The sequence below is a fragment of the Seriola dumerili genome, unplaced genomic scaffold (assembly GCF_002260705.1).
Source record: "Seriola dumerili isolate Sdu_G_001 unplaced genomic scaffold, Sdu_1.0 BDQW01000295.1, whole genome shotgun sequence".
NCBI classification, from domain to species: Eukaryota; Metazoa; Chordata; class Actinopteri; order Carangiformes; family Carangidae; genus Seriola; species Seriola dumerili.
The window spans coordinates 1,275,267-1,289,782 of record NW_019174550.1 but is presented as its reverse complement, the minus strand read 5'-3'; the positions used below and the strand labels follow the sequence as shown (position 1 = coordinate 1,289,782).

The following is a 14,516-nucleotide window of genomic DNA, read 5'->3' as shown; positions in this document are numbered from 1 at the left end:
TGTGTGTCTGTGTGTGTGTGTGTCTGTGTGTGCGCGTGTCTGTGTGCGTGTGTGTCCTTATGTCATTGTCTCAGCATCATCCATGACACACTCCCGTCCTCCCTGTGCCAGCTAATTTTGCCTTCTGTTGTCCTGCTGAGGGAGTACTTTCTAAATATAACCCCTACACATGTGTGTGTGTGAGAGAGACACACATACAGTTGATTGTACCAATGTGGCTCTTTGGCGTTATTACAGAGCACAGGATGGTTACTTTGGCGAGGAAAAGCTGGAACAAATGTTTCCGGCCTTAGAGAGACCCATTTGTGTTTTTCAAAGCCTTGTTTACCTCACACAGGATCTTAGCTGGCAGCCTCTGAGCACATAGCATATAATTCTTTTACTTCTGTGTTCACAGTCATATTTATGTCACCTACTATTATTATTAGCCTCATAACTCAGGTTTTATTTATAGGCTGAGCAATGTGGACTGTATTGCAAAAATAAATAATACATTGTATTGTTCAGCCTTCACAGACCCTAGAGCATCTATTTATCCATCCAGTTATCTATACACTTTACATTATCTAACACAGGCTGGACTGTATAAACATTATATTAAATCCATATAGTATATATACAGTGGATTATATATATCATAAAATGTTATATTTATACAGTGCAAGTATGTATTTCAACAATAGAAAACGGGGGAGTATCTAAGCATAGGTATAAGACTGCATCTAGAATAAATATAGGTACTACTCTAAATGGTTTTTCTATAACTAATTGCTTTGTTAGTGATTTACTAATGTTTTGTGGATCAGTTATTTATGATCCACAAACAGTTATTTAAGCTATTTATGAGAACGACTTTTGGGTGGCCAGGCAGGTTGTGAAGAACCCCTTTGACTGATTGGAAAAGCTTGTAGAGGGTCAGGGCAAAATTCCATTTATTTTCTCACAACCTGGCAATTCAGATGTTGCACTTAAAATGACTAATAGCTGATCTATAAATCATTAGTAAATTGATTATTCTTTTTTTTTTAATAAAGTTACAGCTTTAAGCAAATAGTTACAGCTCATAAACCCTTTAAAAGTGCCTGTGTAGAGAGTGTTGACTAAATATATAGCAGGTATAAAATTTATCAGGGAAAATATAAAAAACAAACGTGTTCAAATGTGTAAACATATATTTATAATCCACATGTTAAACTATCCAGTCAGCAATATTGTCTGTGTGTGCTATTAACCCACAATTACAGATAACGATATACAGTAAGCCTATAAATAGACTATTATATGAGTTTATTTTAGAATAGCCTATTTATCCTGTAAAGCCTATATCTGGACAATTTATTTTCTAAATCTAAATGTATCTTCTAAATCTAATTTTAACACTGTGATAGCCTCACTCTATCATAGTGTAATATGGCGTCAGCGGTCAATACTCTTCCTCATCCAAAAATAGACGGTCACACGGAAACATGCTCCTGGCCGTTCACCAGTACAACAGTCGGTCACGAGTCAGCCTTAAAAAAAGTCTGGACTGAAATAACATTGTAAAGGTACAAACCGACAAATAAACCTGTCAGGAGGAGCCAGGAGCAGCTCCGGTACCGGGAGTTGGACTCAGTGCCAGTTTGCGCTGTCAGGGAATTCCGGGGCCGTGCGGTGACGTCACGTAAGTGTGTGTGTGTATGTGCGCCTGTTTCGCTGTGCGTGCGTGTGTTTGACTGTGCGTGACTCTGTCCCTTTAAAACAGAGCTCAGCGCAACACGATCCCTGCCTGGCTGCTTCTGTGTGTGAAGACACAGGGAAAAAGGAGCTCGACGCAGAGACATACACAGACTGGAGCGAGCGGGGCTGTCGCTGCACGGCAAAGGCAGCCATTATACGGAATAATAACAAGAATATATAGAGAAGAACGAGCCTATCGCGGACATCACAGCCGTCAGCCGGCTCAAGTTTCATGGTTGTTTCGAGAGGAAGCGACAGAGACTAACAGGGATTACAGGGCTATAGCTGCTCCGATCAGCCGGCTGGTCGGGAATTTCTCTGCAGCCTCGGAGCTCCAAACTTGTGGATACAAAGACTGTAAAGGCGACCGTGGATCTCAAAGAACCGGATACATATATCGATTAGGAAAATATTTTATTTCTGGAGCGTCCATTTGAAAGACTTGAATGAACGGTGAGTGATGAGGCTGCTGTGAGAACCGGGAGCATTTAAAAGTCCAGTCGACTTTGTTTTGTTTGTAATAGGGGAAGTTAGTGGTCATGAAAAACTTTTTTAATATAATATGCCTGGATTTGTCTTACCATGACGTGCTTGATTAATGATTACTAGGAGAGGCTGTGGTGCCATTCGGGACAATGAGTGAATTACGGTAATTGATTAAAACGGAGCAGTTGATCATCTGTAATCGATGAGGTGGGGGAATTTCGCTGTGTTTTCTCAACCACAGGTGATTCTTTAATCCCACGCGTGTGTGTGCGTCTCACTTCGGCGAATTGTTTTCCTCACATCCAACACTGATCATCTTAACCGGACATGTTTAATCATTCATTGCACGTGGATGTGAGTGTTTTATGTAAATTGGTTGTGATGGGAATTTGAGGTTCATGGACTTTTGGCAGCAAATGTCCCAATCAAAATGTTTTCAGTTTTTAAGGGTTTGTCCCGGGGGAAACTAACTGAGCGCACTGCTGTGTGCGTGTTTCCGTGCAGTATTCAGCCCATATAAACGGCTGATAATGACACTGGCTAGGTTACAAAAAGTTGTCCTAATACATCTATTCATGAAATAGTGAAAATGACCTAATCCTCGTATTGCTTTGGGACACCCCGGGTCCTATTTTTGTCATGGTTGCCCTGAAAACTCAACTCATGATCATCCCATGGCTAGGAAAGGGAGGGAGAGCTGGAGGACAGGGAGAGAAAATTGCCTGTGTAAGGAGATCTCACGCCATTGTGTGTGTGTGTAGGAGTGGGTGGCTGTGCTGGAGTAGGAGTGGGGGTGGGCAGGATCACTGAGGTCGGCAGCCGCATAAAGTGAATGGATAGCTGCCACCCCCATCACCCCCAGTCAATCCTTACACATACAAAGAGCCGGATTGAAAGGAAGTGATTTGCATCACCTCTCCTTTGGGGGGAGGGGCGGTGTTTTGGGGCTGTCCTTGAGGTCTGGGTTTTCAGGGGTAGTCGGTGCACTAAAGTCTGACCACATTGTATTGTCTGATCAACGTGATGTGTTGCCCAGTTATCACCCGCAGCGGGAACACTAGTCCAGAGTGGCCAACTAAACTGACTTTTTGCCTTTCAAACACACTCTGATGCTTGTATCCTGATCCGAGCACTCTATGATAATAAAGCAGCCCACATGAGTCAGCTGTGTTCGGTTATGGCAGCTCTTCACTTTTCACACATCCAGCTGACACACATATATATATATATATATATATATATATATATCGTTTTTGGTCCGTGCGTCTCCGCGCGCTTTGGATAGTTTGAACCGAACTGAAGCATAGTCATGAGAGAAGCATATCAAAACAAAGAAGGTTAAACGAGGGTAAAAACGAGTGGTTTGGGGGCGTGGTTAAGTCTTTTGGGATATAATTCATTGTTGTTGATATTGGTGGCTGTTATTGCGTCACCGCCCTCAAACTTTAAGTGCTATCCACCATGTTTCACTGGTCGTCGGACATGAAGTTGATGAGAATTTGTGGCTGGCTGGAAAGGGAAGGGGGCTTACTTGTCACTTTATTGCCCGCAATAAACGGACCCGGAGCAGGAAGAGCAGAGAGTGCTGGCATGGGATCGCGAAGAAAACAAAAAAGGAGTCTTTGAAGGTTCACTTCCGATCAATCAGATCGATTGGCATGGAAACCAGCGACGCGTTTTGTCTCCGCGTTTGATGTCGGAGGTTGTAAAAAGTTAAAGCTTCAGATCGCTCCGCACACTCTTGGCCTGCTCTGTGCTGCCTCAGCTCTTCCCCGCCCCCGTTTGTCCCGTGATCTCAATAGGAGTGTGTGTGTGTGTGTGTGTGTGTGTGTGTGTGTGTGTGTGTGTGTGTGTGTGTGTGTGTGTGTGTGAGTGAATGAACAATCGCCGCCCATTTACTATGAGTGACGAACATGGAGGAATATTAAAGTGATACACACACACGAACACAAACACGCGCCAGGGGGGAGAGATGGAGATGACGGTGGAAATAAAGCAACAATAGTGAGTGAGTCAGGCAACTTGAGTAAGCAGAAGAGGAGTGTGTGTCAGGAAAGTTTCCTCATCCCACCTTCCAACCCCCATTCACCATGTGTAGCTTTGATAGAGGTGTTACAGGGTGTCCTCAGAAAATTAAGGATTACTTTGATCTAATTAAGGTTTTTCCTTTATGTGTGTGGCTGGCATGGGAAATGGGTCAGTAGGCTGTCTTAAAGTACTTACTCATCGGACACTGCTTGTGTGTTTAATGGTGATGGTGTGTGTGTGTGTGTGTGTGTTGGATGTGACAGTTTTGGGGGCTTCTCTTGCCTCTTGACAACTTCTGTTGCCTGTTATTGAAAACAAATACAATCAAATGTGTGTGTGTCTCAAAGGGAAGCAGGTGGGGGAAGTGAGTGGATGTCATGATGAAACATTTGTTTTGTGTGACACCGCACTCTTGCAGCTTTTCCAGTAAAGGGTGTCGATTCTTCTCCAGAAAGCAACACAAAACGAGGGAGAGAGAGAGCAATAGGGAAGAAGGGAGGTGCAGGACAACATCTGCACAGCTGACAGTTTCACAGACACTCCCCACACACCCGACACATCAGGCGTTAAAACACGAGTTCTGCTACGTGTTACCTGGCACAAAGGCTGGAAACTAGTTGAGGAATTTCCCATAACCAGTCCAATTCCCCTCTATTTATTTGACAGACATTAAGTACAGTAGTATTTATTTTTTGAAACAGCGCTGACTGAATTTATTGCATTATAATGGATATATGGATGATTGGCTGCCCTCACTAATGCAGTAAAATACCTTTTAGTTTATTTAGTCTCCTATGGTACATGCAAACGCTTCAACACACCAAGCTTGTTCAGACAGGGTGAAGGTTTTAGAGTTTTCGCTGGGGCCAAGAGGGGCAACAACTCAGTCAGCCTAGTGTGGAATTCCACCGTGCAGTGTGAGACTGCCTGGTGTGGATCCCAGTCTTTCAAAGTGGGGACCAGGGCACAAAAAACAGGACAGGTCAACTTCTGGTGCGTCCACCATATGAAAAGGGTTATTTTTGTGCATTTTATCTCAATTATGTGCTAGACAAAGCTGACAGACAAGAAAATGGTGAAAAGAGTGAGAGACTTAAATATAACAGTCATGTTGTAGAATACAATGTGATGAAATAGGCAATAAAACAGCACAAAAATAAAGACAGTAAACAAATGAAGGGTTTTACATGCATATACCACTGCCACTTTTTGAACATTAATAGGCCTTTTATTTTTGAAATATGGAAAAGCAGTTTGAATTAGATTCATCACTAACATGTACGGATGGAGTCATGGTCCTCATAATTTATTTCTCATTAGTTTCTATGGCCCAGCAGGGTTCCTCTATGCTGCCAGCCAACCACGAGGCTCAGACATCCATAACTATAAATATTGGTCATATATGCAGCTGTGGTCTCGCTCCAGGTTCTGTTCCGCTGTGTTTTGGACCTGAGAACAGTGAGGAAAAACAGATTGGTATAATTTAGTCCAGAAGTTGAGGAGTGAACTTAGTGAGAGCTGTTACAATCCAAGCAAAGAAACTAGTGTATAACATGGCAGCATTTTGAATAGAGAATCAACAATGATATCAGAGAAAAGAAGAATGTTTTTTTCAAAATTGAATCCATCCAGACTGAATAGAGCTGAGTTATAGAGTAAGGGAGTGTTTGCTTTCTGTTTGCTGAACCGAGTGAGAGTGAAAGGAAAGTTTTCCCACTGACTTCAGTTCCTTTCTGTTATCTCTGGCTTGTTGCCACTGATGATGATGCCACAGTGAAAGGGAGGTGTATGAACCTACACGCTGTGTGTGCGTGTGTGTGACTCACGCACAAAATTAAACAAACTCTCACACCTTGGAAAGAATTTTTCTTCTTCCTTCCTTCCTTCCTTTTTTTTTTTTTTTTTTTTTTTTTTTTTTTTAAACCAATCCTCACCTCCCGTGAACACTTATACCCACCTCAACCACACTGGCAGAATAAATAGTAGCTCTGCTAGCAAGCAGGCTCATGTGCACCATTTCACTTTTTCCTGGAGAAAAAAAAACCTACATTAAAGACATACATACAAGAATCACCAACATTGGTATTCGTAAACAAGCCTTTGGTGTTCTTTGGACTAAATGAACAAACTGTCATAACAAAGCCACTCAGTCTGCGTCACAGTTGTTCTGATAAAGTCTAAATGATTGGTGCGTAATTACACCCACTGTAAGAACAACTCTGCTGTGGCCATCTGCACACATGCTGTCATTAACTATGAGGCATATAGGACGGACACACACACGTACATGTCCATGTTGTTTTTTGTTGTTCATACACACACAGGCTGCTGATGAGAGGAAGAGGATGGTGTGTGAGGTCAGCGTGTCCTGTGCCTCAGTAAACATGTTGATCAGTGAAGACCTGTCATAAACCCTATTATGAGTTCTTCTATGTCCGCTTCTGCCTCTCTATCTTAGTTAAATAACTGTTAGTAAAGACGCTACTGGTTCCCCTAGCAACTGTTACCAAGGGAGCAGAGTCTGTTGTCTTGTTTAGAGGATTTCTAAGATAGTTGTTGTTGTGTGTGTGTGTGTGTGTGTGTGTGTGTGTGTGTGTGTGTGTGTGTGTGTGTGTGTGTGTGTGTGAGTGTGAGAGAGAGAGAGAGAGCTCTGGATGTGGAATAGGAGCACCTGGAGAGAGACGGAGCTGTATGAGGGAGGGGGATTTTTTCACTTCTGATTTTGAGGCAGTTTTTCCTATGAAAAGAGGCAGCATGATGTTCTGTTTTGTCCTGAGCTTTTTTTAGATTTGTTATTGAGAGCAATCAACTGGAGAGGCAGAGAGAAAAGTTCTGGGGCTTTTGAGGTTGCTCAAGTGTGGAAATCGAGAGTGACGATGATCAAGCCATTGTCAGTTCTCAATGAGACGCCCACATCCTCTCTGATTTCCGGTTTGTCGGGATTTATTTGCCGTTTTCCTGTTCTTTAGACTCACCAGCCAGGTGTTGAGTCATTTTCTTTTTCTGTATCTCACACACACACACACGTCTCGATTCAGACAGTGAAGTACCCAGAAGTGTTGTTGGGGCTGTCGAGAAATCCAGACTGATGCTTCCTCTGTAACACAGGGTTTCTGTGAAATGAAGCAGGGAGCACAAGTGACTGGGAGAAAAAGTTATTCATCACATACATGCACACACACTCACACTCATTCTGCCATCATATGTTTGTCACTTTTACCAGAAGCTAAAGACACACAGGTCAGAGCCAAGGAAAAGGCCTTTCAACTCAGTTGACTGTCTTGTTATTGTCGACAAGATTGTGTGAATCATGAGTTGGAGACACGTGCCGTTAACACAAGATGACTGTGTGTCTGAGTTATATTTTAGCATCCGTAAGTGAAACAGGTCCGATTTCTGAATTGACTCTTCTTGTTTCACATCTGCAAAGACTCAGATTAGTCACACAAGATCAGTTATGTCTTCTTACAGTCAAAAGGCTTTTTTAAGATCCACCAAAACACAAATAAAGTTCATACTTTTTCAACAGGAAGCCACTGCCTTAAAACCCTTCTCTTAGACCTCTCTTCTCTCTCTCTCTCCCTCTCTCTCACGCACACACCCCCAAACCCCTCAGGGAGGCCTACTTCCTGTGGTTGTGACGACAGCTTCCTCTCCCCTCCAAGCTCTTGTTCCCCTTCTCTTTAACGTCACACGTCACGTGCATCTGATCTGTGTGTGTGTATGTGAGAGAGAAAAGGAGAAATACACACTAACCCAGTTGTGTGTTGTCAGTCACAGCCCAGATGTCAGGGTGGTGAGTGCAACAGACAAAGGGGGCCTCATGTTTTCATGTTTTTCTGCCAGCCAGCCCCCCTCCCCCCGTGCTCTTCCGTGTTTGGTTTCTCTTTCCACAAGTAGATGAAAATGTGGGTTAACTGTTTCTGTCAGTGTGTCACTAAGGGGTCCGGAAATCAACTTTTTCATCTTTTTTTTAATTTTTTTTATTGCTTTTCCGCCAAAGCACTTCACAAGAATAAAACAATGGGTGGAAAAAGAGGTGGTGACAAGACAAACAGCTCGGTGACAGGTTGACCACCAACAGCCAGAACGAGACAGCCTTTGGTGCTTGTTAACCTGAAGCTTCTCACTGTCCTTTCAAAATCTACTCAAAGCTGAAAGGAGCAGCAGTGTCAACGCAGCAGGTTTAATGCGAAGATTTTGAATAATCCTCCCCCCTGTGCTTTAGTGCCTCTCTGTCATGGCCCGAATGTAGAGCAGATGTGAGGGGGTGCATATATAAGCCAGGAAGAGACAAAGTAGACAAGTAGGAGCTTTTATCTGGCCTGTTATGGCTGCCTGGCGTGCTGCTGCTGAGCATAGAAGATGTGGCCGTAACTGGGCGAAGGGTTATGTCAGCGCTCTGTCCCCTGGACGGAGGGTCGTGTTGGTGAGATGGATTTTAGCAGGAGATAATGGTCCATCATGGAGGTCAGATGCTCCTGTGTTTGTGAGCAGGGGCAATGTTTGCTAGCTGTTTCCTTGGCTGACCTACACTGCCCTGTGCTGGTTAGAACACTATTCTGATTTTGTGAGTGTGTGCGTGTGTAGGGATGAAGTTAGCCCGCATCACCGTCTTGGAACGGTATGCGCTGACGTTTGCACACGCACAAACAAATAAACACATGCATACACGAACACACACAGAGGCAGCCTGGCAACGGTGGTGGGGGCGGACGGATGCAGGGGCTAGTGTTCCTCTCTGTCTGTGTCTGTGTGTAAGAGAGAGAGAGAAATGCATGGTGTTTCCTCCCGAACATGATCTCTATCTGGGCCTGATTATGTAATGGCCAAATCGAGTAGAGAGGGCGAGGGAGGACAGAACAAGACAGAGAGAGAGGGAGAGAGAGAGGACCATGCATGGCCTTTCCGTCATCCTCGGCCAGAAACTCATTGCTGCCAGAACTCTTCCCTCGCTCTGTTTTCTCTTATCTGCCACTTCTCCCAGCCTTATCTGGTCATTTCTTATCACACAGGCTCTGCAGTGACTTTACTAGGACAGTAACACACTCCAGCTGTCTGCCATTACCCCCTCCAGCTCTACATTTTCAGTGGTCTTATCGCTTGTCATTGTTCATATGGTCACACCAACACTCTTACCCATCTGTCATGGGGCAATACTGGTTAACATTAATGTGCTTCAGAGTCAAATCAACAGACCAACAAATCATTCATGTTCTACTGAATCTTACATTTTTCTTACAATTTTGCACAGTAAAAAGGAAAATCTGCCACCAGGATGAGAGAGGTCTGCCTCTTTCAGGTTGTTCATGTCTCACAACGCAGGAAAGAAGTAGAATTTTTTTACACAGATAAATGTTTATTTTGCATTGCATCGCTGCCTCCCCTCATCTCTCTCCAGTCTGTTTTCCTCTCGTGGCCTGAGTGGTTGTCTGGCTGGGGATCAGTGCAGGCCAGTGGTTGGCAGGGAAGGGTGAGGGTGAATAGATTAAGGCTACTGCACCGAGTCAGACGTCATCTGAACATCTTAATTTCAACCATTTGTTTCCCTCAGCTTGTGTTAGGCGTGCTTCTCTGTGTATAGCCACAAGCTTGTGACTTTGGTTTGTGTGTCACGTGGGATTATTGTGGATTTATTTATTTAGTATGTGTTTGTGTGTGTGTATATATGTTTCTTTGTTAGATACCACAGAGGATTCAACAGAGCTCCTTTATTTTCTTTCTTGCCTCGTAGTTGGTGTGGTTGACAGCAGTTGGCACGGCTTTGTCTGCTTGCCAAAGCTTCCTGTTTGGCCCCGCCTCCCAGCTGATGGCTGGTATTGCCGGGACAATAACTAACTTGCGTAACTACGACAACGAGGGCGTTGACAGGAACCACTCTTTGATGGGGGGGGGGATTTCACTTGAACAAGATGTACCATAGGGGAATTTTTGATGTGACAGTGAATTATGTCATCTGTTTGGTAATAATTGATAAATCTATCAGCTGTGTATAAGGAGTAGCAGAGACATTTGACAGCGTCAAATTCTTAAATTACTTTCACTTAACCTTAATTCACTTACTGTACACTTTCACACTTACTGCAGCTTGTTGTGGTTAGATTGAGGTTAAAGTGATGGCAGATTAAAGCAACTTGAGCACTTTAAGTGTTCCTGATTTCACTGAAGCTGAATATGTAACAGTTCAATTTTAACTTTTTGATTGGTCAGGCGTTATCAGCACAACGAATATGTGTGTGTGACAGTGATCATCAGCTTGATCACTATTTCCTTGTATAATTTTCCTCTTCATTTATCTGAAACTTGCTGTTTGATAGTCTGATCCCTCCCTCGGCCATGAAACCCCCCTGTAGCTTGTCATCACATCCTGTCTCTTTATGTAAATACACATACACACACGTACAATCAACGCATGCGGCATGTTGCAATGGACGCAGAAATGATATCTCAAACTCCGAGAAATTCCCGCTGCTGTCACATCTGCAATGGTGCAGAAACACGCCCCCGGTCACCTGACTGTAAGCGGTGTCCCAGGAGGGCGGAGTTTAGGCCTGCGGTTTTGGGTAAGCCCTGTTTCAGGGTGCTGAGTCATCAGGGGTTCCCCCAAAAATGAAATGCGTAATGCTGACACGCAGACACACACTCTCACTGTTTTCTCCTCTCACACACTGAACCCTAACTCATAGCTGACATAACCACACTTCATCGCTTTGGTATCATCTGATAGAACCTGAGCTGGTATGTAACACTGTCTGCCGTCTGTGTACACTATCTGGTTTCAGAGAGCGGAGTTTCTCACACTGTGCTGGTGGAGTGGCTGTGAGCAATGTGATAGCCAGGATAGCAACTGGAATAGACGACCATTTGGTCACAACAGACATAAACACACACCCTCTATAAAAGTGGTAATTACAACTTCACCACTATGTCCCTGTGTGCACTCTCTCGTCGTAACTGGCTCTCTCACTAAATTTCTCTTTATATCTTCTTCTAAATGTTTCTATTTTAAACCTCTCGTTCTGTCCCACTCTCTTCTTTCTCTATAATGTCATGTGTTTTATTATTTTGTATTGTTTCCGCAGTGCTACTCTTTCACGTGTGATAGTTGACTTAGCCTGCTCAGCTCTTCCTGTTAGAGTGAGATCAGCCTTGTTTGTGTGTCTGCTCACTCTGCTAAGCTGCAGCTAGTCTCACCATTGTGTCTGTGAGAAGAGAAAGTGAACGAGAGCCCCCCCCCCCCGCTTCCATTGTGTTGGCATCCCTGCTGATTTACCCCTTCGCCTCTGAGCCACCCTCAGGTTTTCCTCACTGCTCTGAAACCAGGCGTTACCTCAGAAGTCAGGAAACCAGGAGGGGTGAGGGTAGTGATGATTCGCTGTCTAGAAAGCCAGAGAAAAGAAGCAGCAGGACAGGGGGTTCTTAGTTCATACTGACATCAAAGACCACCCTCAGCTGTGAATTGCATCATATGCTTAGAGGCTTTAGGTTGATGACAGTTTTGATCATATCTGAGTATCGTGTTTAGCGTGGCTTCATGTTGTTTTTATGACAGCTTGACATGAATGTTTTTGTCTTCTGTGTCTTTCAGGGTTGAGGAGACCCCAGAGAGATGATTGACAGCCGAAGCCGAGACTTAACACAACTGTGAATCAATAACTAGGTGCTACTCTAAAAGGTACGCTCAGCATGGGAGTGCGTTTGTATCAGTTTGTCTTAAAGCATGTCGAGTACAGTCTTGACAGTTAACGCCAGCCTATCTTCACATAACAGCAGCGGCTGGTGGATGACGATCACTGTGAGGCAGAAGGGAAGAGATAGAGAGGGTGGGGTGTGTGTCACTCTCTAGCACCCCTAATGACGAGCTAAAAGTGTACAGCGATTGAAATATCCCCTACTGGGCTTTAAATAGAGGCAGAGAGATCCAGAGTCAGTGGGAAGAAGAAAGGAAGAGGAGAGGAACTGGTGGGTGGAAGGACTGCGTATGACCAGAGCTAATTTAGGAAAACTGGTGGAAGAGGGCTTTGCTGAGCAAGAGAAATGAATCATAACCTGTGTGTGCACATCTGCTACTCTGCCATAATGCATTACGCAGTACAGTTACTCACTTCAAGGTGTTATCATTGCATTTCTTGTACATTTGGGGCAGCAATTCATTGAACAACTTATTAGTTTTACATTACATTCCCAGGTTGATGGAAATTACATGGACTTCTTTGTATCTTAAAACCTTCTGTCTTTTATATTGTGTGTCCAGGTGTGTAATGGTCATATTTAATCTGTTGTGAGTGATGAGATGGGATACTTACTGTTTTTGGATAGTTCAGCTTGTGTCTGATGTTTAACAGATGATACAAATGAGGATTTGATCTGTTATGTCTTCAGTACAACAAAAGTATATGTTTGTTGCTAGTTTTTAACAGCAGTGGTGAATATGCAGGTGGAAACACATCCTCTCAGGTTTTGTCAGGTATCTCTTTTGTTGTCCTTTATGAATCAAGGTACTTTGAAACATGGACTTCTTTGTATCTTGGCACCTTCTGTCTTTTGTATTGTGTGTGTGTGTGTGTGTGTGTGTGCGTGTGTGTGTGTGTGTGTGTGTGTGTGTGTGTGTGTGTGTGTGTGTCTGTCTCCAGTGTTTCAGAAAGCAGGGGAGGGGAGCGAGTTATCTATGAGCTGCTTTTATGTCTTTTTCCCTCAACCGTTTTCCTTTGTGTTTTCTGTGTGTGTGTGTGTGTGTGTGTGTGTGTGTGTGTGTGTGTGTGTGTGTGGGAAGGTGTGTGGGCGTTTTCATGGCACTGTTCCTACTCTCCACTCCACCTCCCTCCATCCCTTCCCTCCTCTCCATCTCTATCTTTTCTCCTTAATCTATCCTTCCATCCTGTTCAGACCGTCTGTCGCTGCTGCCCCCCTCTCCCTCTCCATCACGCCTGCCGTAATGAGATTAAACCTTGGTGTATCCACCGGGCATGCACATGCACACACACTTTATACACACACCCTTCAGAACACACTGCAGCACACACATAATCATCCACTTAAGAGAGCACACTATTCTCTCTCACATGCACTAAACCAGCACAAGCCTGACATGAAAATGCAGCTTGCACACTTGGCACTGCTTCCAACACCACACACTTGAGCACAAACACACACACACTTGGCATGCAACCAAGGCCTCTCACTCTTAGTCTTTCCCTCTGTCTCTTGTTATCAGGAGGCCCATGGTAAGGATTACAGTAACCCCAGGTCTGTCCTCATAGGTGAGCTCCCCACTGAGCCATCTGGGCCTCAGTAATAATCCTATTCTGTAGCAACTGGTTTACTAGCACCCCCTACAGGCTGAATGATGCATAGCAGCCACCTACAGACAAAGAAGTCATCAGAATTTGAGACTTACAGTGAATTTATTCTGCAGAAGCAAAATAGGAAATGTGAAAAATGATGTACAGAAGCTAGAGTTTTACTTCAGTTTGCCGCTGCAGTCGTACTGACTTTTGCCTGGCTCTCCCCTGTCCTATATTCTACCTACACCCTCCCCTTGCTGCTGGCAAGCTCTCCAACTCACACACATACACCCACCAACTAGCCTATATAATACAGAGCCCACTGGCGTTTATTGAATTTTCAGTGTGTCTGTGTCTCTCATTCTCATAGTGGCTCTGCTGTTTTCTGTCTCTGCAGCCAATAGGCTTTTGGGTTCTTGGTGCTGAAGACAGAAGAGTCGGACAGTACAGATATTCTCAGTGTTGGAGTGAGGCCCTCTCTGTGCTGCAGTGGAGGGCTTCACAGACATAGCTAGTCTGGTAAGTATGAGCACTCTGATATAATTTCTAGCACTCATGCATGGCAGTCTAAAAGTAATTACACTGCTAAGTCTGATTAAACCCTTGGTCTATAATAATAATAGTGTATAATTTTTAAATTGATTTTTAAAGTGAGCCTAACCCTCATGTAGTTTTCCTGCAAAATGAGAGGTCTACCACAAATGCTATACTATTAAAACACATGATGGTACTGAGAGATTAGATCTTGTATTTGTCAAGAGAGTTCATAATGAGCTTCAGGTAATTACCACCTTTTTAAAATGTGTATCATTTTAAGACATAACTTTTCATTAAGCTCTACGGTCCATGTGATGATAACAGAAAGTCTGTATATGTGTCTGTGCATTAATTATATGACTGTATTACTAACTTACACAGGCTGGATGCATCACGCAGTAGAGCAGTTTGGTGGGCGTGGCACACGGGATTCCTTCCCTCTGGACGGACTCAACCGGGGAC

At 43.9% G+C, this 14,516-nt stretch overlaps 2 long non-coding RNA genes across 4 annotated transcripts in view; one reads left to right on the top strand and one right to left on the bottom strand.

Annotated features, from left to right (window-relative positions):
• LOC111231322 overlaps positions 1–14,513 on the top strand; it is an 18,516-nt gene extending 4,003 nt beyond the window's left edge. Inside the window, exons 1-4 of one of the 2 annotated variants that reach the window (XR_002665486.1) lie at positions 2,091–2,172; positions 11,822–11,908; positions 13,915–14,036; positions 14,436–14,513. This is a non-coding gene — a long non-coding RNA (uncharacterized LOC111231322). Of the gene's footprint in view, positions 1–2,090; positions 2,173–11,821; positions 11,909–13,914; positions 14,037–14,435 lie in introns of those variants that run through there. The other variant, XR_002665485.1, reaches the window with a different exon arrangement.
• On the bottom strand, positions 5,428–8,053 carry LOC111231321. Of its 2 annotated transcripts, none has more exons than XR_002665484.1 (3): positions 7,990–8,053; positions 7,209–7,346; positions 5,428–5,682 (listed from the first exon to the last, which is right to left on the bottom strand). It is a non-coding gene; the product is annotated as an uncharacterized LOC111231321 (long non-coding RNA). The 2 variants fall into 2 exon arrangements; XR_002665483.1 differs by lacking the exon at positions 7,990–8,053 and adding an exon at positions 7,752–7,794.
• Positions 14,514–14,516: the final 3 nt, after the last annotated feature.